The sequence below is a fragment of the Hyperolius riggenbachi genome, chromosome 2 (genome assembly GCF_040937935.1).
Source record: "Hyperolius riggenbachi isolate aHypRig1 chromosome 2, aHypRig1.pri, whole genome shotgun sequence".
Taxonomy (NCBI): Eukaryota; Metazoa; Chordata; class Amphibia; order Anura; family Hyperoliidae; genus Hyperolius; species Hyperolius riggenbachi.
This window is the reverse complement of record NC_090647.1, coordinates 267,740,007-267,767,042: the sequence shown is the minus strand read 5'-3', so window position 1 is coordinate 267,767,042 and position 27,036 is coordinate 267,740,007. Positions and strand designations below refer to the sequence as shown.

Sequence of the window (27,036 nt, the reverse complement as noted above, 5' to 3'; positions counted from 1 at the left end):
CACTCTAATATGAAAAGGAGCTTGATAATTCCTGATGTTGAGTTGTCAGAATTGAGATTTAGGATTATACTTTCAGGGATTGTTTCTATAGTTTTTGACTGTTGGAATGTGCTTGAAAGTGTCCAAACTCACCAATCACGATGAAGAGCTAAAGTGGTTTCTCCTGAGCATGAATTGAGTGTTCAGTTCTATTTTGGTAGTAACTGTTTGCTGTTGATGACTGTTCCTGTCTTCACTTATGTGATGATTGGTGGGAGAAAACACAAACTGAGTGATTGTATTTAACTTTACAAAATAATTTATAGATGTGTGCATTGAAGTGTTGGGCTTCTGCATACGTTATTCTCAGATTCTGGTGTTTGCTGTGTAGGTTTGAATTGTGAAAATTGTCAGGAACTAGCAATTGGTTATTTTTGAAAAATTCGTAAAATCATTTTATGGAAGCGTTGATTGTACCATTTTTTATCAGATTTGTTTTGAAATCTGATTGACAGCTAATCTCAAACACTGACTCTTCTTAAACCCCATTTGCGATTCCTACCTTTAACTTTGCAATCCTGTTTCACAAGCTAAATCTACCCATCCCTTTTACTAAGCTCCTAACCCTAGTAAGTAATCACCGTTTGGGCCATCTGTCCATCTTTGGTGCCTGTTCAGCTTCCATCCAACTGAAATCATTTTAGAGGGTTGACCGTACACCTGAATTTGTTTTTGCATTACCTCCAAACGGACAAACCACTGAGGCACAGGCAAAAAATGTGGTTTAGCCTGCTGCTGATCCCCAAACCTTCGGGTTCCGAACCCTCCCGCTTCTCCTGGAGAGCTCTTCTTGCAGATTTTAGTAGTTACTTTTATGCACTGCTACGTTTTCCAGGTATTAGGAGAGAGGTAAGATGCTCAATAATTAGGCTTCTCGTCTAGTTGGCAAGCCATAGGGCAATGAATTTTAAAAGAAAATGAGATGGGATGAGCTGGTCTTATCTGTCTTCACTGGGGATAAGTGTAGTGAACTGGTAAACAGAGATCCCGAGCTACATAACGCCTGCTGGAGGTGGGATATTTTCTGGCTGGTCAGTGGATGTCACCTATGCAAATTTGTAGCGGAGTATTGTATGCTGTTAAATGTCTCTCAGAGTACCACCATGCGTTTATATTGATTTTTGCTGCAATGTAGAAACTCAAGTAGCAACTTTCAAAAAAATGACATGTTGCTTGAATATGATGTTCCTAACACTTTATTGTTAAGTACCATAGTGTATTGAATATCACTCTAATATGAAAAGGAGCTTGATAATTCCTGATGTTGAGTTGTCAGAATAGAGCTTTAGGACTATACTTTCAGGGGTCATTTGTATAGTTTTTGACTGTTGGAATGTGTTTGAAAGTGTCCAAACTCACCAATCACGATGAAGAGCTAAAGTGGTTTCTCCTGAGCATGAATTGAGTGTTCAGTTCTACTTTGGTAGTAACTGTTTGCTGTAGATGACTGTTCCTGTCTTCACTTATGTGATGATTGGTGGGAGAAAACACAAACTAAGTGATTGTATTTAACTTTACAAAATAATTGATAGATTTGTGCATTGAAGTGTTGGTCTTCTGCATACATGTTATTGTCAGATTCTGGTGTTTGCTGTGTAGGTTTGAATTGTGAAAATTGTCAGGAACTAGCAATTGGTTGCTTTTGAAAAATTCGTAAAATCATTTTATGGAAGCGTTGATTGTACCATTTTTTATCAGATTTGTTTTGAAATCTGATTGACAGCTAATCTCAAACACTGACTCTTCTTAAACCCCATTTGCGATTCCTACCTTTAGCTTTGCAATCCTGTTTCACAAGCTAAATCTACCCATCCCTTTTACTAAGCTTCTAACCCTAGTAAGTAATCACCGTTTGGGCCATCTGTCCATCTTTGGTGCCTGTTCAGCTTCCATCCAACTGAAATCATTTTAGAGGGTTGACCGTACACCTGAATTTGGTTTTACATTACCTCCAAACGGACAAACCACTGAGGCACAGGCAAAAAATGTGGTTTAGCCTGCTGCTGATCCCCAAACCTTCGGGTTCCGAACCCACCCGCTTCTCCTGGAGAGCTCTTCTTGCAGATTTTAGTAGTTACTTTTATGCACTGCTACGTTTTCCAGGTATTAGGAGAGAGGTAAGATGCTCAATAATTAGGCTTCTCGTCTAGTTGGCAAGCCATAGGGCAATGAATTTTAAAAGAAAATGAGATGGGATGAGCTGGTCTTATCTGTCTTCACTGGGGATAAGTGTAGTGAACTGGTAAACAGAGATCCCAAGCTACATAACGCCTGCTGGAGGTGGGATATTTTCTGGCTGGTCAGTGGATGTCACCTATGCAAATTTGTAGCGGAGTATTGTATGCTGTTAAATGTCTCTCAGAGTACCACCATGCGTTTATATTGATTTTTGCTGCAATGTAGAAACTCAAGTAGCAACTTTCAAAAAAATGACATGTTGCTTGAATATGATGTTCCTAACACTTTATTGTTAAGTACCATAGTGTATTGAATATCACTCTAATATGAAAAGGAGCTTGATAATTCCTGATGTTGAGTTGTCCTAATTGAGATTTAGGACTATACTTTCAGGGATCATTTCTATAGTTTTTGACTGTTGGAATGTGTTTGAAAGTGTCCAAACTCACCAATCACGATGAAGAGCTAAAGTGGTTTCTCCTGAGCATGAATTGAGTGTTCAGTTCTACTTTGGTAGCAACTGTTTGCTGTTGATGACTGTTCCTGTCTTCACTTATGTGATGATTGGCGGGAGAAAACACAAACTGAGTGATTGTATTTAACTTTACAAAATAATTTATAGATTTGTGCATTGAAGTGTTGGGCTTCTGCATACATGTTATTCTCAGATTCTGGTGTTTGCTGTGTAGGTTTGAATTGTGAAAATTGTCAGGAACTAGCAATTGGTTGCTTTTGAAAAATTCGTAAAATCATTTTATGGAAGCGTTGATTGTACCATTTTTTATCAGATTTGTTTTGAAATCTGATTGACAGCTAATCTCAAACACTGACTCTTCTTAAACCCCATTTGCGATTCCTACCTTTAGCTTTGCAATCCTGTTTCACAAGCTAAATCTACCCATCCCTTTTACTAAGCTCCTAACCCTAGTAAGTAATCATCGTTTGGGCCATCTGTCCATCTTTGGTGCCTGTTCAGCTTCCATCCAACTGAAATCATTTTAGAGGGTTGACCGTACACCTGAATTTGTTTTTGCATTACCTCCAAACGGACAAACCACTGAGGCACAGGCAAAAAATGTGGTTTAGCCTGCTGGTGATCCCCAAACCTTCGGGTTCCGAACCCTCCCGCTTCTCGTGGAGAGCTCTTCTTGCAGATTTTAGTAGTTACTTTTATGCACTGCTACGTTTTCCAGGTATTAGGAGAGAGGTAAGATGCTCAATAATTAGGCTTCTCATCTAGTTGGCAAGCCATAGGGCAATGCATTTTAAAAGAAAATGAGATGGGATGAGCTGGTCTTATCTGTCTTCACTGGGCATAAGTGTAGTGAACTGGTAAACAGAGATCCCGAGCTACATAACACCTGCTGGAGGTGGGATATTTTCTGGCTGGTCAGTGGATGTCACCTATGCAAATTTGTAGCGGAGTATTGTATGCTGTTAAATGTCTCTCAGAGTACCACCATGCGTTTATATTGATTTTTGCTGCAATGTAGAAACTCAAGTAGCAACTTTCAAAAAAATGACATGTTGCTTGAATATGATGTTCCTAACACTTTATTGTTAAGTACCATAGTGTATTGAATATCACTTTAATATGAAAAGGAGCTTGATAATTCCTGATGTTGAGTTGTCAGAATTGAGGTTTAGGAATATACTTTCAGGGATCATTTCTATAGTTTTTTGACTGTTGGAATGTGTTCGAAGGTGTCCAAACTCACCAATCACGATGAAGAGCTAAAGTGGTTTCTCCTGAGCATGAATTGAGTGTTCAGTTCTACTTTGGTAGTAACTGTTTGCTGTTGATGACTGTTCCTGTCTTCACTTATGTGATGATTGGCGGGAGAAAACACAAACTGAGTGATTGTATTTAACTTTACAAAATAATTTATAGATTTGTGCATTGAAGTGTTGGGCTTCTGCATACATGTTATTCTCAGATTCTGGTGTTTGCTGTGTAGGTTTGAATTGTGAAAATTGTCAGGAACTAGCAATTGGTTGCTTTTGAAAAATTCGTAAAATCATTTTATGGAAGCGTTGATTGTACCATTTTTTATCAGCTTTGTTTTGAAATCTGATTGACAGCTAATCTCAAACACTGACTCTTCTTAAACCCCATTTGCGATTCCTACCTTTAGCTTTGCAATCCTGTTTCACAAGCTAAATCTACCCATCCCTTTTACTAAGCTCCTAACCCTAGTAAGTAATCACCGTTTGGGCCATCTGTCCATCTTTGGTGCTTGTTCAGCTTCCATCCAACTGAAATCATTTTAGAGGGTTGACCGTACACCTGAATTTGTTTTTGCATTACCTCCAAACGGACAAACCACTGAGGCACAGGCAAAAAATGTAGTTTTGCCTGCTGCTGATCCCCAAACCTTCGGGTTCCGAACCCTCCCGCTTCTCCTGGAGAGCTCTTCTTGCAGATTTTAGTAGTTACTTTTATGCACTGCTACGTTTTCCAGGTATTAGGAGAGAGGTAAGATGCTCAATAATTAGGCTTCTCGTCTAGTTGGCAAGCCATAGGGCAATGAATTTTAAAAGAAAATGAGATGGGATGAGCTGGTCTTATCTGTCTTCACTGGGGATAAGTGTAGTGAACTGGTAAACAGAGATCCCGAGCTACATAACACCTGCTGGAGGTGGGATATTTTCTGGCTGGTCAGTGGATGTCACCTATGCAAATTTGTAGCGGAGTATTGTATGCTGTTAAATGTCTCTCAGAGTACCACCATGCGTTTATATTGATTTTTGCTGCAATGTAGAAACTCAAGTAGCAACTTTCCAAAAAATGACATGTTGCTTGAATATGATGTTCCTAACACTTTATTATTAAGTACCATAGTGTATTGAATATCACTCTAATATGAAAAGGAGCTTGATAATTCCTGATGTTGAGTTGTCAGAATTGAGATTTAGGACTATACTTTCAGGGATCATTTCTATAGTTTTTCACTGTTGGAATGTGCTCGAAGGTGTCCAAACTCACCAATCACGATGAAGAGCAAAAGTGGTTTCTCTTGAGCATGAATTGAGTGTTCAGTTCTACTTTGGTAGTAACTGTTTGCTGATGATGACTGTTCCTGTCTTCACTTATGTGATGATTGGTGGGAGAAAACACAAACTGAGTGATTGTATTTAACTTCACAAAATAATTGATAGACTTGTGCATTGAAGTGTTGGGCTTCTGCATACATGTTATTGTCAGATTCTGGTGTTTGCTGTGTAGGTTTGAATTGTGAAAATTGTCAGGAACTGGCAATTGGTTGCTTTTGAAATATTTGTAAAATCATTTTATGGAAGCGTTGGTTGTACCATGTTTTATCAGCTTTGTTTTGAAATCTGATTGACAGCTAATCTCAAACACTGACTCTTCTTAAACCCCATTTGCGATTCCTACCTTTAGCTTTGCAATCCTGTTTCACAAGCTAAATCTACCCATCCCTTTTACTAAGCTCCTAACCCTAGTAAGTAATCACCGTTTGGGCCATCTGTCCATCTTTGGTGCCTGTTCAGCTTCCATCCAACTGAAATCATTTTAGAGGGTTGACCGTACACCTGAATTTGTTTTTGCATTACCTCCAAACGGACAAACCACTGAGGCACAGGCAAAAAATGTGGTTTAGCCTGCTGCTGATCCCCAAACCTTCGGGTTCCGAACCCTCCTGCTTCTCCTGGAGAGCTCTTCTTGCAGATTTTAGTAGTTACTTTTATGCACTGCTACGTTTTCCAGGTATTAGGAGAGAGGTAAGATGCTCAATAATTAGGCTTCTCGTCTAGTTGGCAAGCCATAGGGCAATGAATTTTAAAAGAAAATGAGATGGGATGAGCTGGTCTTATCTGTCTTCACTGGGGATAAGTGTAGTGAACTGGTAAACAGAGATCCCGAGCGCCTGCTGGAGGTGGGATATTTTCTGGCTGGTCAGTGGATGTCACCTATGCAAATTTGTAGCGGAGTATTGTATGCTGTTAAATGTCTCTCAGAGTACCACCATGCGTTTATATTGATTTTTGCTGCAATGTAGAAACTCAAGTAGCAACTTTCAAAAAAATGACATGTTGCTTGAATATGATGTTCCTAACACTTTATTGTTAAGTACCATAGTGTATTGAATATCACTTTAATATGAAAAGGAGCTTGATAATTCCTGATGTTGAGTTGTCTGAATTGAGATTTAGGACTATACTTTCTTGAATCATTTCTATAGATTTTGACTGTTGGAATGTGCTCGAAGGTGTCCAAACTCACCAATCACGATGAAGAGCTAAAGTGGTTTCTCCTGAGCATGAATTGAGTGTTCAGTTCTACTTTGGTAGTAACTGTTTGCTGTTGATGACTGTTCCTGTCTTCACTTATGTGATGATTGGCGGGAGAAAACACAAACTGAGTGATTGTATTTAACTCTACAAAATAATTTTTAAATTTGTTTATTGAAGTGTTGGGCTTCTGCATACATGTTATTGTCAGATTCTGGTGTTTGCTGTGTAGGTTTGAATTGTGAAAATTGTCAGGAACTAGCAATTGGTTGCTTTTGAAAAAATCGTAAAATCATTTTATGGAAGCGTTGATTGTACCATTTTTTATCAGATTTGTTTTGAAATCCAAATTAACAGCTAATCTCAAACACTGACTCTTCTTAAACCCCATTTGCGATTCCTACCTTTAGCTTTGCAATCCTGTTTCACAAGCTAAAAAATGTGGTTTAGCCTGCTGCTGATCCCCAAACCTTCGGGTTCCGAACCCTCCCGCTTCTCCTGGAGAGCTCTTCTTGCAGATTTTAGTAGTTACTTTTATGCACTGCTACGTTTTCCAGGTATTAGGAGAGAGGTAAGATGCTCAATAATTAGGCTTCTCGTCTAGTTGGTAAGCCATAGGGCAATACATTTTAAAAGAAAATGAGATGGGATGAGCTGGTCTTATCTGTCTTCACTGGGGATAAGTGTAGTGAACTGGTAAACAGAGATCCCGAGCGCCTGCTGGAGGTGGGATATTTTCTGGCTGGTCAGTGGATGTCACCTATGCAAATTTGTAGCGGAGTATTGTATGCTGTTAAATGTCTCTCAGAGTACCACCATGCGTTTATATTGATTTTTGCTGCAATGTAGAAACTCAAGTAGCAACTTTCAAAAAAATGACATGTTGCTTGAATATGATGTTCCTAACACTTTATTGTTAAGTACCATAGTGTATTGAATATCACTTTAATATGAAAAGGAGCTTGATAATTCCTGATGTTGAGTTGTCTGAATTGAGATTTAGGACTATACTTTCTTGAATCATTTCTATAGATTTTGACTGTTGGAATGTGCTCGAAGGTGTCCAAACTCACCAATCACGATGAAGAGCTAAAGTGGTTTCTCCTGAGCATGAATTGAGTGTTCAGTTCTACTTTGGTAGTAACTGTTTGCTGTTGATGACTGTTCCTGTCTTCACTTATGTGATGATTGGCGGGAGAAAACACAAACTGAGTGATTGTATTTAACTCTACAAAATAATTTTTAAATTTGTTTATTGAAGTGTTGGGCTTCTGCATACATGTTATTGTCAGATTCTGGTGTTTGCTGTGTAGGTTTGAATTGTGAAAATTGTCAGGAACTAGCAATTGGTTGCTTTTGAAAAAATCGTAAAATCATTTTATGGAAGCGTTGATTGTACCATTTTTTATCAGATTTGTTTTGAAATCCAAATTAACAGCTAATCTCAAACACTGACTCTTCTTAAACCCCATTTGCGATTCCTACCTTTAGCTTTGCAATCCTGTTTCACAAGCTAAAAAATGTGGTTTAGCCTGCTGCTGATCCCCAAACCTTCGGGTTCCGAACCCTCCCGCTTCTCCTGGAGAGCTCTTCTTGCAGATTTTAGTAGTTACTTTTATGCACTGCTACGTTTTCCAGGTATTAGGAGAGAGGTAAGATGCTCAATAATTAGGCTTCTCGTCTAGTTGGTAAGCCATAGGGCAATACATTTTAAAAGAAAATGAGATGGGATGAGCTGGTCTTATCTGTCTTCACTGGGGATAAGTGTAGTGAACTGGTAAACAGAGATCCCGAGCTACATAACACCTGCTGGAGGTGGGATATTTTCTGGCTGGTCAGTGGATGTCACCTATGCAAATTTGTAGCGGAGTATTGTATGCTGTTAAATGTCTCTCAGAGTACCACCATGCGTTTATATTGATTTTTGCTGCAATGTAGAAACTCAAGTAGCAACTTTCAAAAAAATGACATGTTGCTTGAATATGATGTTCCTAACACTTTATTGTTAAGTACCATAGTGTATTGAATATCACGTTAATATGAAAAGGAGCTTGATAATTCCTGATGTTGAGTTGTCTGAATTGAGATTTAGGACTATACTTTCAGGGATCATTTCTATAGTTTTTGACTGTTGGAATGTGCTCGAAGGTGTCCAAACTCACCAATCACGATGAAGAGCTAAAGTGGTTTCTCCTGAGCATGAATTGAGTGTTCAGTTCTACTTTGGTAGTAACTGTTTGCTGTTGATGATTGTTCCTGTCTTCACTTATGTGATGATTGGCGGGAGATACACAAACTGAGTGATTGTATTTAACTTTACAAAATAATTTATAGATTTGTGCATTGAAGTGTTGGGCTTCTGCATACATGTTATTGTCAGATTCTGGTGTTTGCTGTGTAGGTTTGAATTGTGAAAATTGTCAGGAACTAGCAATTGGTTTCTTTTGAAAAATTCGTAAGATCATTTTATGGAAGTGTTGATTGTACCATTTTTTATCAGATTTGTTTTGAAATCTGATTGACAGCTAATCTCAAACACTGACTCTTCTTAAACCCCATTTGCGATTCCTACCTTTAGCTTTGCAATCCTGTTTCACAAGCTAAATCTACCCATCCCTTTTACTAAGCTCCTAACCCTAGTAAGTAATCACCGTTTGGGCCATCTGTCCATCTTTGGTGCCTGTTCAGCTTCCATCCAACTGAAATCATTTTAGAGGGTTGACCGTACACCTGAATTTGTTTTTGCATTACCTCCAAACGGACAAACCACTGAGGCACAGGCAAAAAATGTGGTTTAGCCTGCTGCTGATCCCCAAACCTTCGGGTTCCGAACCCTCCCGCTTCTCCTGGAGAGCTCTTCTTGCAGATTTTAGTAGTTACTTTTATGCACTGCTACGTTTTCCAGGTATTAGGAGAGAGGTAAGATGCTCAATAATTAGGCTTCTCGTCTAGTTGGCAAGCCATAGGGCAATGAATTTTAAAAGAAAATGAGATGGGATGAGCTGGTCTTATCTGTCTTCACTGGGGATAAGTGTAGTGAACTGGTAAACAGAGATCCCGAGCGCCTGCTGGAGGTGGGATATTTTCTGTCTGGTCAGTGGATGTCACCTATGCAAATTTGTAGCGGAGTATTGTATGCTGTTAAATGTCTCTCAGAGTACCACCATGCGTTTATATTGATTTTTGCTGCAATGTAGAAACTCAAGTAGCAACTTTCAAAAAAATGACATGTTGCTTGAATATGATGTTCCTAACACTTTATTGTTAAGTACCATAGTGTATTGAATATCACTTTAATATGAAAAGGAGCTTGATAATTCCTGATGTTGAGTTGTCTGAATTGAGATTTAGGACTATACTTTCAGGGATCATTTTTATAGTTTTTGACTGTTGGAATGTGCTCGAAGGTGTCCAAACTCACCAATCACGATGAAGAGCTAAAGTGGTTTCTCCTGAGCATGAATTGAGTGTTCAGTTCTACTTTGGTAGTAACTGTTTGCTGTTGATGACTGTTCCTGTCTTCACTTATGTGATGATTGGCGGGAGAAAACACAAACTGAGTGATTGTATTTAACTTTACAAAATAATTGATAGAATTGTGCATTGAAGTGTTGGGCTTCTGCATACATGTTATTGTCAGATTCTGGTGTTTGCTGTGTAGGTTTGAATTGTGAAAATTGTCAGGAACTAGCAATTGGTTGCTTTTGAAAAATTCGTAAAATCATTTTATGGAAGCGTTGATTGTACAATTTTTTATCAGATTTGTTTTGAAATCTAAATTAACAGCTAATCTCAAACACTGACTCTTCTTAAACCCCATTTGCGATTCCTACCTTTAGCTTTGCAATCCTGTTTCACAAGCAAAATCTACCCATCCCTTTTACTAACCTCCTAACCCTAGTAAGTAATCACCGTTTGGGCCATCTGTCCATCTTTGGTGCCTGTTCAGCTTCCATCCAACTGAAATCATTTTAGAGGGTTGACCGTACACCTGAATTTGTTTTTGCATTACCTCCAAACGGACAAACCACTGAGGCACAGGCAAAAAATGTGGTTTAGGCTGCTGATCCCCAAACCTTTGGGTTCCGAACCCTCCCGCTTCTCCTGGAGAGCTCTTCTTGCAGATTTTAGTAGTTACTTTTATGCACTGCTACGTTTTCCAGGTATAAGGAGAGAGGTAAGATGCTCAATAAATAGGCTTCTCATCTAGTTGGCAAGCCATAGGGCAATGCATTTTAAAAGAAAATGAGATGGGATGAGCTGGTCTTATCTGTCTTCACTGGGCATAAGTGTAGTGAACTGGTAAACAGAGATCCCGAGCTACATAACACCTGCTGGAGGTGGGATATTTTCTGGCTGGTCAGTGGATGTCACCTATGCAAATTTGTAGCGGAGTATTGTATGCTGTTAAATGTCTCTCAGAGTACCACCATGCGTTTATATTGATTTTTGCTGCAATGTAGAAACTCAAGTAGCAACTTTCAAGAAAATGACATGTTGCTTGAATATGATGTTCCTAACACTTTATTGTTAAGTACCATAGTGTATTGAATATCACTCTAATATGAAAAGGAGCTTGATAATTCCTGATGTAGAGTTGTCAGAATAGAGCTTTAGGACTTTACTTTCAGGGGTCATTTGTATAGTTTTTGACTGTTGGAATGTGTTTGAAAGTGTCCAAACTCACCAATCACGATGAAGAGCTAAAGTGGTTTCTCCTGAGCATGAATTGAGTGTTCAGTTCTACTTTGGTAGTATCTGTTTGCTGTAGATGACTGTTCCTGTCTTTACTTATGTGATGATTGGTGGGAGAAAACACAAACTGAGTAATTGTATTTAACTTTACAAAATAATTGATAGATTTGTGCATTGAAGTGTTGGGCTTCTGCATACATGTTATTGTCAGATTCTGGTGTTTGCTGTGTAGGTTTGAATTGTGAAAATTGTCAGGAACTAGCAATTGGTTGCTTTTGAAAAATTCGTAAAATCATTTTATGGAAGCGTTGATTGTACCATTTTTTATCAGATTTGTTTTGAAATCTGATTGACAGCTAATCTCAAACACTGACTCTTCTTAAACCCCATTTGCGATTCCTACCTTTAACTTTGCAATCCTGTTTCACAAGCTAAATCTACCCATCCCTTTTACTAAGCTCCTAACCCTAGTAAGTAATTACCGTTTGGGCCATCTGTCCATCTTTGGTGCCTGTTCAGCTTCCATCCAACTGAAATCATTTTAGAGGGTTGACCGTACACCTAAATTTGTTTTTGCATTACCTCCAAACGGACAAACCACTGAGGCACAGGCAAAAAATGTGGTTTAGCCTGCTGCTGATCCCCAAACCTTCGGGTTCCGAACCCTCCCGCTTCTCCTGGAGAGCTCTTCTTGCAGATTTTAGTAGTTACTTTTATGCACTGCTACGTTTTCCAGGTATTAGGAGAGAGGTAAGATGCTCAATAATTAGGCTTCTCGTCTAGTTGGCAAGCCATAGGGCAATGAATTTTAAAAGAAAATGAGATGGGATGAGCTGGTCTTATCTGTCTTCACTGGGGATAAGTGTAGTGAACTGGTAAACAGAGATCCCGAGCTACATAACACCTGCTGGAGGTGGGATATTTTCTGGCTGGTCAGTGGATGTCACCTATGCAAATTTGTAGCGGAGTATTGTATGCTGTTAAATGTCTCTCAGAGTACCACCATGCGTTTATATTGATTTTTGCTGCAATGTAGAAACTCAAGTAGCAACTTTCAAAAAAATGACATGTTGCTTGAATATGATGTTCCTAACACTTTATTGTTAAGTACCATAGTGTATTGAATATCACTCTAATATGAAAAGGAGCTTGATAATTCCTGATGTTGAGTTGTCAGAATTGAGATTTAGGATTATACTTTCAGGGATTGTTTCTATAGTTTTTGACTGTTGGAATGTGCTTGAAAGTGTCCAAACTCACCAATCACGATGAAGAGCTAAAGTGGTTTCTCCTGAGCATGAATTGAGTGTTCAGTTCTATTTTGGTAGTAACTGTTTGCTGTTGATGACTGTTCCTGTCTTCACTTATGTGATGATTGGTGGGAGAAAACACAAACTGAGTGATTGTATTTAACTTTACAAAATAATTTATAGATGTGTGCATTGAAGTGTTGGGCTTCTGCATACGTTATTCTCAGATTCTGGTGTTTGCTGTGTAGGTTTGAATTGTGAAAATTGTCAGGAACTAGCAATTGGTTATTTTTGAAAAATTCGTAAAATCATTTTATGGAAGCGTTGATTGTACCATTTTTTATCAGATTTGTTTTGAAATCTGATTGACAGCTAATCTCAAACACTGACTCTTCTTAAACCCCATTTGCGATTCCTACCTTTAACTTTGCAATCCTGTTTCACAAGCTAAATCTACCCATCCCTTTTACTAAGCTCCTAACCCTAGTAAGTAATCACCGTTTGGGCCATCTGTCCATCTTTGGTGCCTGTTCAGCTTCCATCCAACTGAAATCATTTTAGAGGGTTGACCGTACACCTGAATTTGTTTTTGCATTACCTCCAAACGGACAAACCACTGAGGCACAGGCAAAAAATGTGGTTTAGCCTGCTGCTGATCCCCAAACCTTCGGGTTCCGAACCCTCCCGCTTCTCCTGGAGAGCTCTTCTTGCAGATTTTAGTAGTTACTTTTATGCACTGCTACGTTTTCCAGGTATTAGGAGAGAGGTAAGATGCTCAATAATTAGGCTTCTCGTCTAGTTGGCAAGCCATAGGGCAATGAATTTTAAAAGAAAATGAGATGGGATGAGCTGGTCTTATCTGTCTTCACTGGGGATAAGTGTAGTGAACTGGTAAACAGAGATCCCGAGCTACATAACGCCTGCTGGAGGTGGGATATTTTCTGGCTGGTCAGTGGATGTCACCTATGCAAATTTGTAGCGGAGTATTGTATGCTGTTAAATGTCTCTCAGAGTACCACCATGCGTTTATATTGATTTTTGCTGCAATGTAGAAACTCAAGTAGCAACTTTCAAAAAAATGACATGTTGCTTGAATATGATGTTCCTAACACTTTATTGTTAAGTACCATAGTGTATTGAATATCACTCTAATATGAAAAGGAGCTTGATAATTCCTGATGTTGAGTTGTCAGAATAGAGCTTTAGGACTATACTTTCAGGGGTCATTTGTATAGTTTTTGACTGTTGGAATGTGTTTGAAAGTGTCCAAACTCACCAATCACGATGAAGAGCTAAAGTGGTTTCTCCTGAGCATGAATTGAGTGTTCAGTTCTACTTTGGTAGTAACTGTTTGCTGTAGATGACTGTTCCTGTCTTCACTTATGTGATAATTGGTGGGAGAAAACACAAACTAAGTGATTGTATTTAACTTTACAAAATAATTGATAGATTTGTGCATTGAAGTGTTGGTCTTCTGCATACATGTTATTGTCAGATTCTGGTGTTTGCTGTGTAGGTTTGAATTGTGAAAATTGTCAGGAACTAGCAATTGGTTGCTTTTGAAAAATTCGTAAAATCATTTTATGGAAGCGTTGATTGTACCATTTTTTATCAGATTTGTTTTGAAATCTGATTGACAGCTAATCTCAAACACTGACTCTTCTTAAACCCCATTTGCGATTCCTACCTTTAGCTTTGCAATCCTGTTTCACAAGCTAAATCTACCCATCCCTTTTACTAAGCTTCTAACCCTAGTAAGTAATCACCGTTTGGGCCATCTGTCCATCTTTGGTGCCTGTTCAGCTTCCATCCAACTGAAATCATTTTAGAGGGTTGACCGTACACCTGAATTTGGTTTTGCATTACCTCCAAACGGACAAACCACTGAGGCACAGGCAAAAAATGTGGTTTAGCCTGCTGCTGATCCCCAAACCTTCGGGTTCCGAACCCACCCGCTTCTCCTGGAGAGCTCTTCTTGCAGATTTTAGTAGTTACTTTTATGCACTGCTACGTTTTCCAGGTATTAGGAGAGAGGTAAGATGCTCAATAATTAGGCTTCTCGTCTAGTTGGCAAGCCATAGGGCAATGAATTTTAAAAGAAAATGAGATGGGATGAGCTGGTCTTATCTGTCTTCACTGGGGATAAGTGTAGTGAACTGGTAAACAGAGATCCCAAGCTACATAACGCCTGCTGGAGGTGGGATATTTTCTGGCTGGTCAGTGGATGTCACCTATGCAAATTTGTAGCGGAGTATTGTATGCTGTTAAATGTCTCTCAGAGTACCACCATGCGTTTATATTGATTTTTGCTGCAATGTAGAAACTCAAGTAGCAACTTTCAAAAAAATGACATGTTGCTTGAATATGATGTTCCTAACACTTTATTGTTAAGTACCATAGTGTATTGAATATCACTCTAATATGAAAAGGAGCTTGATAATTCCTGATGTTGAGTTGTCCTAATTGAGATTTAGGACTATACTTTCAGGGATCATTTCTATAGTTTTTGACTGTTGGAATGTGTTTGAAAGTGTCCAAACTCACCAATCACGATGAAGAGCTAAAGTGGTTTCTCCTGAGCATGAATTGAGTGTTCAGTTCTACTTTGGTAGCAACTGTTTGCTGTTGATGACTGTTCCTGTCTTCACTTATGTGATGATTGGCGGGAGAAAACACAAACTGAGTGATTGTATTTAACTTTACAAAATAATTTATAGATTTGTGCATTGAAGTGTTGGGCTTCTGCATACATGTTATTCTCAGATTCTGGTGTTTGCTGTGTAGGTTTGAATTGTGAAAATTGTCAGGAACTAGCAATTGGTTGCTTTTGAAAAATTCGTAAAATCATTTTATGGAAGCGTTGATTGTACCATTTTTTATCAGATTTGTTTTGAAATCTGATTGACAGCTAATCTCAAACACTGACTCTTCTTAAACCCCATTTGCGATTCCTACCTTTAGCTTTGCAATCCTGTTTCACAAGCTAAATCTACCCATCCCTTTTACTAAGCTCCTAACCCTAGTAAGTAATCATCGTTTGGGCCATCTGTCCATCTTTGGTGCCTGTTCAGCTTCCATCCAACTGAAATCATTTTAGAGGGTTGACCGTACACCTGAATTTGTTTTTGCATTACCTCCAAACGGACAAACCACTGAGGCACAGGCAAAAAATGTGGTTTAGCCTGCTGGTGATCCCCAAACCTTCGGGTTCCGAACCCTCCCGCTTCTCGTGGAGAGCTCTTCTTGCAGATTTTAGTAGTTACTTTTATGCACTGCTACGTTTTCCAGGTATTAGGAGAGAGGTAAGATGCTCAATAATTAGGCTTCTCATCTAGTTGGCAAGCCATAGGGCAATGCATTTTAAAAGAAAATGAGATGGGATGAGCTGGTCTTATCTGTCTTCACTGGGCATAAGTGTAGTGAACTGGTAAACAGAGATCCCGAGCTACATAACACCTGCTGGAGGTGGGATATTTTCTGGCTGGTCAGTGGATGTCACCTATGCAAATTTGTAGCGGAGTATTGTATGCTGTTAAATGTCTCTCAGAGTACCACCATGCGTTTATATTGATTTTTGCTGCAATGTAGAAACTCAAGTAGCAACTTTCAAAAAAATGACATGTTGCTTGAATATGATGTTCCTAACACTTTATTGTTAAGTACCATAGTGTATTGAATATCACTTTAATATGAAAAGGAGCTTGATAATTCCTGATGTTGAGTTGTCAGAATTGAGGTTTAGGAATATACTTTCAGGGATCATTTCTATAGTTTTTTGACTGTTGGAATGTGTTCGAAGGTGTCCAAACTCACCAATCACGATGAAGAGCTAAAGTGGTTTCTCCTGAGCATGAATTGAGTGTTCAGTTCTACTTTGGTAGTAACTGTTTGCTGTTGATGACTGTTCCTGTCTTCACTTATGTGATGATTGGCGGGAGAAAACACAAACTGAGTGATTGTATTTAACTTTACAAAATAATTTATAGATTTGTGCATTGAAGTGTTGGGCTTCTGCATACATGTTATTCTCAGATTCTGGTGTTTGCTGTGTAGGTTTGAATTGTGAAAATTGTCAGGAACTAGCAATTGGTTGCTTTTGAAAAATTCGTAAAATCATTTTATGGAAGCGTTGATTGTACCATTTTTTATCAGCTTTGTTTTGAAATCTGATTGACAGCTAATCTCAAACACTGACTCTTCTTAAACCCCATTTGCGATTCCTACCTTTAGCTTTGCAATCCTGTTTCACAAGCTAAATCTACCCATCCCTTTTACTAAGCTCCTAACCCTAGTAAGTAATCACCGTTTGGGCCATCTGTCCATCTTTGGTGCTTGTTCAGCTTCCATCCAACTGAAATCATTTTAGAGGGTTGACCGTACACCTGAATTTGTTTTTGCATTACCTCCAAACGGACAAACCACTGAGGCACAGGCAAAAAATGTAGTTTTGCCTGCTGCTGATCCCCAAACCTTCGGGTTCCGAACCCTCCCGCTTCTCCTGGAGAGCTCTTCTTGCAGATTTTAGTAGTTACTTTTATGCACTGCTACGTTTTCCAGGTATTAGGAGAGAGGTAAGATGCTCAATAATTAGGCTTCTCGTCTAGTTGGCAAGCCATAGGGCAATGAATTTTAAAAGAAAATGAGATGGGATGAGCTGGTCTTATCTGTCTTCACTGGGGATAAGTGTAGTGAACTGGTAAACAGAGATCCCGAGCTACATAACACCTGCTGGAGGTGGGATATTTTCTGGCTGGTCAGTGGATGTCACCTATGCAAATTTGTAGCGGAGTATTGTATGCTGTTAAATGTCTCTCAGAGTACCACCATGCGTTTATATTGATTTTTGCTGCAATGTAGAAACTCAAGTAGCAACTTTCCAAAAAATGACATGTTGCTTGAATATGATGTTCCTAACACTTTATTATTAAGTACCATACTGTATTGAATATCACTCTAATATGAAAAGGAGCTTGATAATTCCTGATGTTGAGTTGTTACAGTTGAGATTTAGGACTATACGTTTTAGGGATCATTTCTATAGTTTTTGACTGTTGGAATGTGCTAGAAAGTGTCCAAACTCACCAATCACGATGAAGAGCTAAAGAGGTTTCTCCTGAGCATGAATTGAGTGTTCAGTTCTATTTTTGTAGTAATTGTTTGCCATTGATGACTGTTCCTGTCTTCACTTATGTGATGATTGGAGGGAGAAAACACAAACTGAGTGCTTGTATTTAACTTTACAAATAATTGATAGAGTTGTGCATTGAAGTGTTGGGTTTCTGCATACATGTTATTGTCAGATTCTGGTGTTTGCTGTGTAGGTCAGGAACTAGCAATTGGTTGCTATTGGAAAAAGTTATAAAATCATATTTTGGAAGCATTGATTGTACCATTTTTTTATCAGATTCGTTTTGAAATCTGATTGACAGCTAATCTCAAACACTCACTCTTCTTAAACCCCATTTGCTATTCCTACCTTTAGCTTTGCAATTCTGTTTCACAAGCTAAATCTACCCATCCCTTTTCCTAAGCTCCTAACCCTAGTAAGTAATCACCGTTTGGGCCATCTGTCCATCTTTGGTGCCCGTTCAGCTTCCATCCAACTGAAATCGTTTTAGAGGGTTGACCGTACACCTGAATTTGTTTTTGCATTACCTCCAAATGGACAAACCACTGAGGCACAGGCAAATAATGTGGTTTAGCCTGCTGCTGATCCCCAAACCTTCGGGTTCCAAACCCTCCCGCTTCTCCTGGAGAGCTCTTCTTGCAGATTTTAGTAGTTACTTTTATGCACTGCTACGTTTTCCAGGTATTAGGAGAGAGGTAAGATGCTCAATAATTAGGCTTCTCGTCTAGTTGGGCCATAGGGCAATGAATTTTAAAAGAAAATGAGATGGGATGAGCTGGTCTTATCTGTCTTCACTGGGGATAAGTGTAGTGAACTGGTAAACAGAGATCCCGAGCTACATAACACCTGCTGGAGGTGGGATATTTTCTGGCTGGTCAGTGGATGTCACCTATGCAAATTTGTAGCGGAGTATTGTATGCTGTTAAATGTCTCTCAGAGTACCACCATGCGTTTATATTGATTTTTGCTGCAATGTAGAAACTCAAGTAGCAACTTTCAAAAAAATGACATGTTGCTTGAATATGATGTTCCTAACACTTTATTGTTAAGTACCATAGTGTATTGAATATCACTCTAATATGAAAAGGAGCTTGATAATTCCTGATGTTGAGTTGTCAGAGTTGAGTTTTAGGCTTATACTTTCAGGGATCATTTCTATAGTTTTTGACTGTGGAATGTGCTTGAAAGTGTCCAAACTCACCAATCGTGATGAAGAGCTAACGTGGTTTCTTTTGGTCAGTGGATGTCATCTATGCAAATTTGTAGCGGAGTATTGTATGCTGTTAAATGTCTCTCAGAGTACCACCATGCGTTTACAGTGGTGTGAAAATCTATTTGCCCCCTTCCTGATTTCTTATTCTTTTGCATGTTTGTCACACTTAAATGTTTCTGCTGATCAAAAACCGTTAACTATTAGTCAAAGATAACATAATTGAACACAAAATGCAGTTTTAAATGATGGTTTTTATTATTTAGTGAGAAAAATAACTCAAAACCTACATGGCCCTGTGTGAAAAAGAAATTACCCCCTGAACCTAATAACTGGTTGGGCCACGCTTAGCAGCAATAACTGCAATCAAGCGTTTGCGATAACTTGCAACGAGTCTTTTACAGCGGTCTGGAGGAATTTTGGCCCACTCATCTTTGCAGAATTGTTGTAATTCAGCTTTATTTGAGGGTTTTCTAGCATGAACCGCCTTTTTAAGGTCATGCCACAACATCTCAATAGGATTCAGGTCAGGACTTTGACTAGGCCAGTCCAAAGTCTTCATTTTGTTTTTCTTCAGCCATTCAGAGGTGGATATGCTGGTGTGTTTTGGGTCACTGTTCTGCTGCAGCATCCAAGATCGCTTCAGCTTGAGTTGACGAACAGATGGCCGGATATTCTCCTTCATGATTTTTTGGTAGACAGCAGAATTCATGGTTCCATCTATCACAGCAAGCCTTCCAGGTCCTGAAGCAGCAAAACAACCCCAGACCATCACACTACCACCACCATATTTTACTGTTGGTATGATGTTCTTTTGCTGAAATGCTGTGTTACTTCTACGCCAGATGTAACGGGACACCTTCCAAAAAGTTCAACTTTTGTCTCGTCGGTCCACAAGGTATTTTCCCAAAAGTCTTGCCAATCATTGAGATGTTTTTTTAGCAAAATTGAGACGAGCCTTAATGTTCTTTTTGCTTAAAAGTGGTTTGCGCCTTGGATATCTGCCATGCAGACCGTTTTTGCCCAGTCTCTTTCTTATGGTGGAGTCATGAACAATGACCTTAATTGAGGCAAGTGAGGCCTGCAGTTCTTTAGATGTTGTCCTGGGGTCTTTTGTGGCCTCTCTGATGAGTTTTCTCTGAGCTCTTGGGGTAATTTTGGTTGGCCAGCCACTCCTGGGAAGGTTCATCACTGTTCCATGTTTTTGCCATTTGTGGATAATGGCTCTCACTGTGGTTCGCTGGAGTCCCAAAGCTTTAGAAATGGCTTTATAACCTTTACCAGACTGGTAGATCTCAATTACAGTACTTTGTTCTTATTTGTTCCTGAATTTCTTTGGATCTTGGCATGATGTCTAGCTTTTGAGGTGCTTTTGGTCTACTTCTCTGTGTCACATAGCTCCTATTTAAGTGATTTCTTGATTGAAACAGGTGTGGCAGTAATCAGGCCTGAGGGTGACTACAGAAATTGAATTCAGGTGTGATAAACCACAGTTATTTTTTAAAAAGGGGGGCAATCACTTTTTCACACAGGGCCATGTAGATTTGGAGTTTTTTTTTCTCACTAAATAATAAAAACCATCATTAAAAACTGCATTTTGTGTTCAATTATGTTATCTTTGACTAATAGTTAACGGTTTTTGATGAGCAGAAACATTTAAGTGTGACAAACATGCAAAAGAATAAGAAATCAGGAAGGGGGCAAATAGATTTTCACACCACTGTATATTGATTTTTGCTGCAATGTAGAAACTCAAGTAGCAACTTCCAAAAAAAATGACATGTTGCTTGAATATGATGTTCCTAACACTTTATTGTTAAGTACCATAATGTATTGAATATTACTCTAATATGAAAAGGAGCTTGATAATTCCTGATGTTGAGTTGTCAGAATTGAGGTTTAGGACTATACTTTCAGGGATCATTTCTATAGACTTTGACTGTTGGAATGTGCTTGAAAGTGTCCAAACTCACCAATCACGATTAAGAGCTAAAGTGGTTTCTCCTGAGCATGAATTTAGTGTTCAGTTCTACTTTGGTAGTAACTGTTTGCTGTTGATGACTGTTCCTGTCTTCACTTATGTGATGATTGGAGGGAGAAAACACAAAGTTAGTGATTGTATTTAACTTTACAAAATAATTGATAGATTTGTGCATTGAAGTGTTGGGCTTCTGCATACATGTTGTTGTCAGGTTCTGGTGGTTGCTGTGTAGGTTTGAATTACGTACACATTGTCCGATTCTGGTGTTTGCAGTGTAGGTTTGAATTGTAAAAATTGTCAGAAACGAGCAATTGGTTGCCATTGAAAAGTAGTTAAATCATTTTATGGACGCGTTGATTGTACCATTTTTTTTATCAGGTTTGTTTTAAAATCTGATTGACAGCTGATCTCAAACACTAACTCTTCTTAAACCCCGTTTGCGATGCCTACCTTTAACTTTGCAATCCTGAGTCACAAAGCTAAACCTACCCATCCCTTTTTCTAAACTCCTTACCCTAGTAAGTACTTACCTTTGGCCGTTTTTGACTATGCATTCCATCTTTGGTGCTTATTCTGGTTCTATCCAACTGAATTCATTTTAGAGGGTTAACCGCACACCTGAATTTGTTTTTGCATTACCTCCAAACGGACAAAACACTGAGGCACAGGCAAAAAATGTGGTCTAGCCTGCTGCTGATCCCCAAACCTTCGGGTTCCGAACCCTCCCGCTTCTCCTGGAGAGCTCTTCTTGCAGATGTTAGTAGTCACTTTTATGCACTGTTACATTTTCCAGCTATTGGGAGAGGTGAGATGCTCAATAATTAGGCTTCTGGTCTAGTTGGCTTTCCATAGGGCAATGCATTTTAAAAGAAAATGAGATGGGATGAGCTGGTCTTATATGTCTTCACTGGGTATACGTGTAGTGAACTGGTAAACAGAGATCCCGAGCTACATAACACCTGCTGGAGGTGGGATATTTTCTGGCTGGTCAGTGGATGTCACCTATGCAAATTTGTAGCTCAGAGTATTGTATGCTGTTAAATGTCTCGTAGAGTACCACCATGCATTTATATTAATTTTTGCTGCAATGTAGAAACTCAAGAAGCAACTTTCAAAAAAATGACATGTTGTTTGAACATGATGTTCCCAACACTTTATTAACCCTCCTGGCGGTATGAAAAATTCCGCAAGGAGGCAGCGCAGCAGTTTTTTTTTTTTTTTTTTTTTTTTTTTTTAAATCATGTAGCGAGCCCAGGCGATCTCCGATCAGGAAATCCCGTTCAAAGAACGGGATTTCCTGGAGGGCTTCATTGGGAGTCCCGATCCACCCCTCGGCGCTGCCTGGCACTGATTGGCCAGGCAGCGCACGGGGTCTGGGGGGGGGGTGGCGCGCGCCGCGACAGATAGCGGCGATCGGGCGCGGGGCGGCAGCGATTAGTGTGCTGGCGGAGTTAACGCCAGGAAGGTTAAGTAACATAGTGTATTGAATATCACTCTAATATGAAACGGATGTTGATCATTTCTGGTGTTGAGTTATCAGAGTTGAGGGTAGAACTTTATTTTCAGGAATAATTTTTATAGTGTTGGGTTTGACTGAATGTGATTAGAAGTGTTCAAACTCGCCAATCGTGATGAAGAGCTAAAGTGTTTTGTCTTGAGCATGAAATTAGGGTTGAGTTCTACTTTGGTAGTAGTGACTGTTTGCTATCGATGACTTTTACTGTCTTTACTTATGTGAAGATTGGAGGGAGAAAACACAAAGGCCTTGATTCATTAAGCATTCCCACATGCGGTAATGCTGAAAACAGCTGAGTTTACCAAGCACCCAGCATAATGTCAATTCATAAAGGCTGTTACCGCATGAAAAGCTGAAATTCCAGAGCAGTGAGGTAAATTACTGCCTTGTGCGGTAATTATCCCAACACGGGTCACTAAATGTCAATTCATAAAGATTAGAGCAGGCAGTAATGACACAGAGATTACCGACTGCTATGAAGTGGTTATAAGACTGCGATAAGTGCAGGGATGAATGGAGACTCAGCAGAATCAATGAGAAACCTGCAGCAGCAGAGCGATCAGAACAAACAAGGCTTTTCTGAATACCCTAGGCTGTGTTTTTTACCTCTTGGGTACCTGTTTTTCAGATTTATATTTGCTGGAGATGAACATTAAGCCTAGCATGTGCAAAGTTTCTTAAAGGTCTTCTAAGGTGTGGCAATTAAATAGAGTGTTTAGAAAGACTAATAGACAGATACAGAGCAGATTCAGGGCAAGGAGAGGTAGTAAAACTAAACATGCACATCTAAACGGAAGTTGGGATGCCTCTTTTATTGTAATGCTGTCTCTGCACAGAGAACAGGCAAATGTAACAAATTAGCCAGCTGCTCTATAACCACTTAACCACCATCCTTGTCCAGATAGGCTCCACACACTCCCGCGGGTCGCGTGCGCTCCCGTGCTCACTCCCGCCGCCGGCCGTTAGCCCAGCGATCAATGAATGGGATTATAGATGCCATTCATTAATCGAAGCCCCCCGCTGAAAAACCGACAGCCTTTTACCAGAGGCTATTGTTTTTCTGAGTCACAAAAAGTGTCCTGTCCTCCTAATGCTTCCTGGAAGCGTATGATCATGCTTCCAGGACTTTTTGACTGTGGCCATCTTGTGGCCAAATAGTAAAACTACACCCACATCCATTTTTTCTTAAATAAATACATTTTTTTACATTTAAAATTAGCTGTTTACCTCCCACACCAAAATTTACCCAAATAAAATTTTTATTAAGAAAAAATTACAATTAAAAAACAAAAAACATAAATAGTTACCTAAGGGCCTGAACTTTTTAAATAGGCATGTCAAAGGAGTGTATTAATATAATTGTTTTAATTATGGGCTTGTAAATAGTGATGTACGCAAACTGAAAAAATGCACCTTTATTTCCAAATAAAATATCGGTGCCATACATTGTGATAGGGACATAATTTAAATGGTGTAATAACCGGGACAAATGGGCAAATAAAATACATGTGTTTTTAATTACGGTAGCATGCATTAATTTCAAACTATGATGGCCAAAAACTGAGAAATAATGATTTTTTTGCATTTCTTTGTTAATATTCCTGTTAAAATGGGTTTAGAATAAATTAATTATTAGCAAAATGTAACACCCAAAGAAAGCCTAATTGGCCTAATAGATCAATTCATTGTGATGAGTAGTGATAAACTTTTTGGCAAATGAATGGGAGGGGAAAGTTGCTCAGATGCAAAAAATAAACAACCCTGTGGGCTTAAGTGGTTAATGTAACAATTCCGACAGTTCAGTTTGGTATGTCCCCGCATTTCTACCGCACATGTGAAATTGTTTATGAATTAGCACACAGAAGTCTAAAATACCAAATGCAGTATTTTCCCTCCCAGATTTTTTTTACTGCAAAGCCTTTTATGAATCGAGGCCATACTGTCCGTGGAAACGTTTGACGTGTGGGGGGGGGGGGGGGAAAGAAGCAGCCAGGATGCGTGTGGCAGCGGGCGACAGGGAGGAGGGGTCGTTCCCCCTTTCCTGGATTACCTGTCCCCGCACCCCCTCCAGCTATTTGCGCAAAAAGTTGTTAAACTGTAATGTAGGCAGCGATCGGGGAAGATTTCCTTCTCTCCTTACTTTCTTCTCTTCCCGCGTCATTTCCTGCAATGCCGCCCTCCCAAGTATAGAGGCTGGCATTGCAGGAAGTCAAGCGGCGAGCGGTGGAATGCAAGAGAGGAAGCGGTGGAACGCAGGAGTGGAACTCAAATAGCTGGAGGGCAGCCGGGACGGGGGACCAAGATGAGGGAGGGGGTCGACCTCTCTCCCTGCCGACCGCTGCCACCCCCTCCTTGCTGCTACCTCCTCCAGTGTGGCGGCGCTCCCTTCCCTCCACCCCCCACGGCTACGGCAAACGTTACCACGGACTGGAAACGTATGCTGCAAATACATTTAAAAGAGTAAAAAACGCAGGAAAAAAAATGACCAAGTCGGATCCATTTGAAACGGATCTAATCTGCAACGGACAAGTGTGGACCTAGCCTAAAGGGAGCTTGCACTGCATGTTTGTTATTATTTTAGTTATCACTGTGTGATATCTGATGGGTGCGTGTGGGCTGCATAGCAGTTTTCAGCTTACATATTACTGCATGCATTTCTGTGTGCAAGCTACAGTGATAGATTGATATCTGGCTGTATTTGATATAATACCAGAGAAATAAAATGGAAAAAAACTACAGTATATGAATAGAATGAATGCAGAATCAGAGTTAAGAAATACAGTGTAAGGAATGGTTAGTCAATTGAAGTGTGATATTGGGCTAATGCAAAATATTGTTAATTGTGTATTTGTAAAAAATAATGAAAGGGAACATTTGTGCAGTGTCCTTATCCGCTGTGCTAATTTGGTATGGGTGGCAATGGAAAGGATTGAGAAAAGATTTTGGGAATGCGGTGTTTATTGCATTCTCCAGTACACAATCTGACAGAGATGGTGCTACCTCAGTAGTATGAAAGGTGAGTGCCATCTCAGAGCACACATAATGAATGCAGCATGCAGGTGGAGTAAGTAAAAAAATAATGAAATTTGTAGTATAGTTGTTCCCATACTAAAGTAACCACTCAGCGGCAGAAATTTCTGGTGGTATGAATCAGTTTGACTTGCGCACAGAAATGCATGCAGCAATATGTAAGCTGATGATGTGCAGCCCCATGAGCTATCACACAGTGATAACTGATACAAATACTGACATGCATTGCACACTCCTTTGATACACTTATCTACTTACAACTCCCTTTGCATTCATCCCTGTGTACTGTTATACACCAATTGTACATCCCTGTACTGTACACTTTCCTACACCTTGTACTGACTTACAACATGCCCAATGGGCATTTACTGTAATTTTGTATTTATAAAGCTCTGACATTTTTTCTAGTATGCTATTAAGTACACTGAACAATGCATGACCCTACCTCACTAACTGTCCTTTATTTCCGAATTTTCTGTTTTTTTTTCTGATGTAAATCGATTGGGAGTGCTGGAAATTTCTGATAAATGTTTCAGAAAATGTAATGATGTAGCAAAGATTTATAGATCTAAGTAATTTTTTCAGATTTTGCAATAATTTTTTTTCATAATTTCATTAATGGAAAAAAATAGAACAAATGTGTGTGTGTGATACATTGATCAGATGTTTTAAAAGTTACAAGCACTTGGAATAATTGATTATAATTCCTCGAATCTCAAAAAATATAAAAATTGTATGGCGTGCGACATTCAAAGGGACTCAACATCTTATGCTCCTACCGCCACCTAGAGCCAATTTAGGAGCTTGGCAAATAATAGCCAATAGAAGAATATTGATATTTTACAATTATTATACTATTTTACTGTGGTATTTTTCATTAGGAAAATATTTGTAAAATTTACCAATATTTTACTGCAGCAAAACTTAACCCCATTCTCACACAGAACCTTCCCTACACAATAGCTAACCTCAACTCTGATGATAATTATGCCCATATTGCAGATATTACGTAGTGCACATAGCGTGATCTGCAGTAACTTTGTCTCTGTCGCTTGCTTTCTGTTTGTGTTACATTGTGCTCAGGCATCTGGTAATTGGAAGTGGCGATTGGAAAATCAACACAGGCTTATGATACAATAATTTCACACTCAACTTTAAACTCATGTAGATGATTACAAAAAAGCAATTAGAGTTTTCCAATCATACTTCCTTTTATAAGTGACAGCAGTTCCAGAAGCATTGGTGCCCATTCATCTTTTAACTTTTAAGTTGATTTTACTCTTATTCTGGATGTTTGTGCATTTATCACTATCTGAATAATCATCTTATAAATAAGTAGATGTCTAAATAAATAAATAGTGTCAATCTTTATGTAAATATGCCAAATATTATTTCCCTTTGTTTATAAGAAGGCTCTGGTATTTCTTATTGTAAGGAATTATTTAAACCATTGATTAACTAGATCCAAAATCCCAGCTGTGCCCTTAGTCCTATAGCATATAAAATCTGTTGAGATAAATGTAAAGCACTGCATTGAAGCTATTGAAATGATGACCATAAAGAGCGTTCATAAACTATCATTTAAAGCACTCCAGTCCTCGAAGGCCATAGCCATTCCGGTGTATAGGATGGACAGAGAAATGGAGAAATGTGATTTAATTGATGGACCTTACCTTTCCTAAATCCGTTGCATCACTTAAAATGTAGCACTGCCAAAAATGTATGAGGACCTCAGGCCTTGAAGGCTGGAGTTCG

At 39.1% G+C, this 27,036-nt stretch overlaps 1 protein-coding gene, 17 non-coding genes and 1 pseudogene across 25 annotated transcripts in view; all 19 read left to right on the top strand.

Annotated features, from left to right (window-relative positions):
- TEX14 (testis expressed 14, intercellular bridge forming factor) overlaps positions 1-27,036 on the top strand; it is a 477,154-nt gene that overhangs the window by 271,158 nt on the left and 178,960 nt on the right. The window lies entirely within an intron of this gene.
- LOC137554952 (small nucleolar RNA U3) lies at positions 61-276 on the top strand. Its single transcript, XR_011027664.1, has one exon. It is a non-coding gene; the product is annotated as a small nucleolar RNA U3 (small nucleolar RNA).
- On the top strand, positions 1,327-1,542 carry LOC137554968 (small nucleolar RNA U3). The gene has a single exon (XR_011027679.1). It is a non-coding gene; the product is annotated as a small nucleolar RNA U3 (small nucleolar RNA).
- On the top strand, positions 2,595-2,810 carry LOC137554847 (small nucleolar RNA U3). Its single transcript, XR_011027564.1, has one exon. It is a non-coding gene; the product is annotated as a small nucleolar RNA U3 (small nucleolar RNA).
- LOC137554895 (small nucleolar RNA U3) lies at positions 3,863-4,079 on the top strand. Its single transcript, XR_011027610.1, has one exon. It is a non-coding gene; the product is annotated as a small nucleolar RNA U3 (small nucleolar RNA).
- LOC137554922 (small nucleolar RNA U3) lies at positions 5,132-5,347 on the top strand. The gene has a single exon (XR_011027636.1). It is a non-coding gene; the product is annotated as a small nucleolar RNA U3 (small nucleolar RNA).
- LOC137554960 (small nucleolar RNA U3) lies at positions 6,392-6,607 on the top strand. Its single transcript, XR_011027672.1, has one exon. It is a non-coding gene; the product is annotated as a small nucleolar RNA U3 (small nucleolar RNA).
- On the top strand, positions 7,473-7,688 carry LOC137554959 (small nucleolar RNA U3). Its single transcript, XR_011027671.1, has one exon. It is a non-coding gene; the product is annotated as a small nucleolar RNA U3 (small nucleolar RNA).
- LOC137554910 (small nucleolar RNA U3) lies at positions 8,562-8,776 on the top strand. The gene has a single exon (XR_011027624.1). It is a non-coding gene; the product is annotated as a small nucleolar RNA U3 (small nucleolar RNA).
- On the top strand, positions 9,821-10,036 carry LOC137554887 (small nucleolar RNA U3). Its single transcript, XR_011027602.1, has one exon. It is a non-coding gene; the product is annotated as a small nucleolar RNA U3 (small nucleolar RNA).
- Positions 11,087-11,302, top strand: LOC137555017 (small nucleolar RNA U3). Its single transcript, XR_011027726.1, has one exon. It is a non-coding gene; the product is annotated as a small nucleolar RNA U3 (small nucleolar RNA).
- On the top strand, positions 12,355-12,570 carry LOC137554951 (small nucleolar RNA U3). Its single transcript, XR_011027663.1, has one exon. It is a non-coding gene; the product is annotated as a small nucleolar RNA U3 (small nucleolar RNA).
- On the top strand, positions 13,621-13,836 carry LOC137555006 (small nucleolar RNA U3). Its single transcript, XR_011027715.1, has one exon. It is a non-coding gene; the product is annotated as a small nucleolar RNA U3 (small nucleolar RNA).
- LOC137554846 (small nucleolar RNA U3) lies at positions 14,889-15,104 on the top strand. Its single transcript, XR_011027563.1, has one exon. It is a non-coding gene; the product is annotated as a small nucleolar RNA U3 (small nucleolar RNA).
- Positions 16,157-16,373, top strand: LOC137554894 (small nucleolar RNA U3). The gene has a single exon (XR_011027609.1). It is a non-coding gene; the product is annotated as a small nucleolar RNA U3 (small nucleolar RNA).
- Positions 17,426-17,642, top strand: LOC137555014 (small nucleolar RNA U3). Its single transcript, XR_011027723.1, has one exon. It is a non-coding gene; the product is annotated as a small nucleolar RNA U3 (small nucleolar RNA).
- On the top strand, positions 18,675-18,771 carry LOC137555021 (small nucleolar RNA U3; annotated as a pseudogene).
- LOC137555000 (small nucleolar RNA U3) lies at positions 20,656-20,871 on the top strand. Its single transcript, XR_011027709.1, has one exon. It is a non-coding gene; the product is annotated as a small nucleolar RNA U3 (small nucleolar RNA).
- Positions 22,286-22,499, top strand: LOC137555020 (small nucleolar RNA U3). The gene has a single exon (XR_011027729.1). It is a non-coding gene; the product is annotated as a small nucleolar RNA U3 (small nucleolar RNA).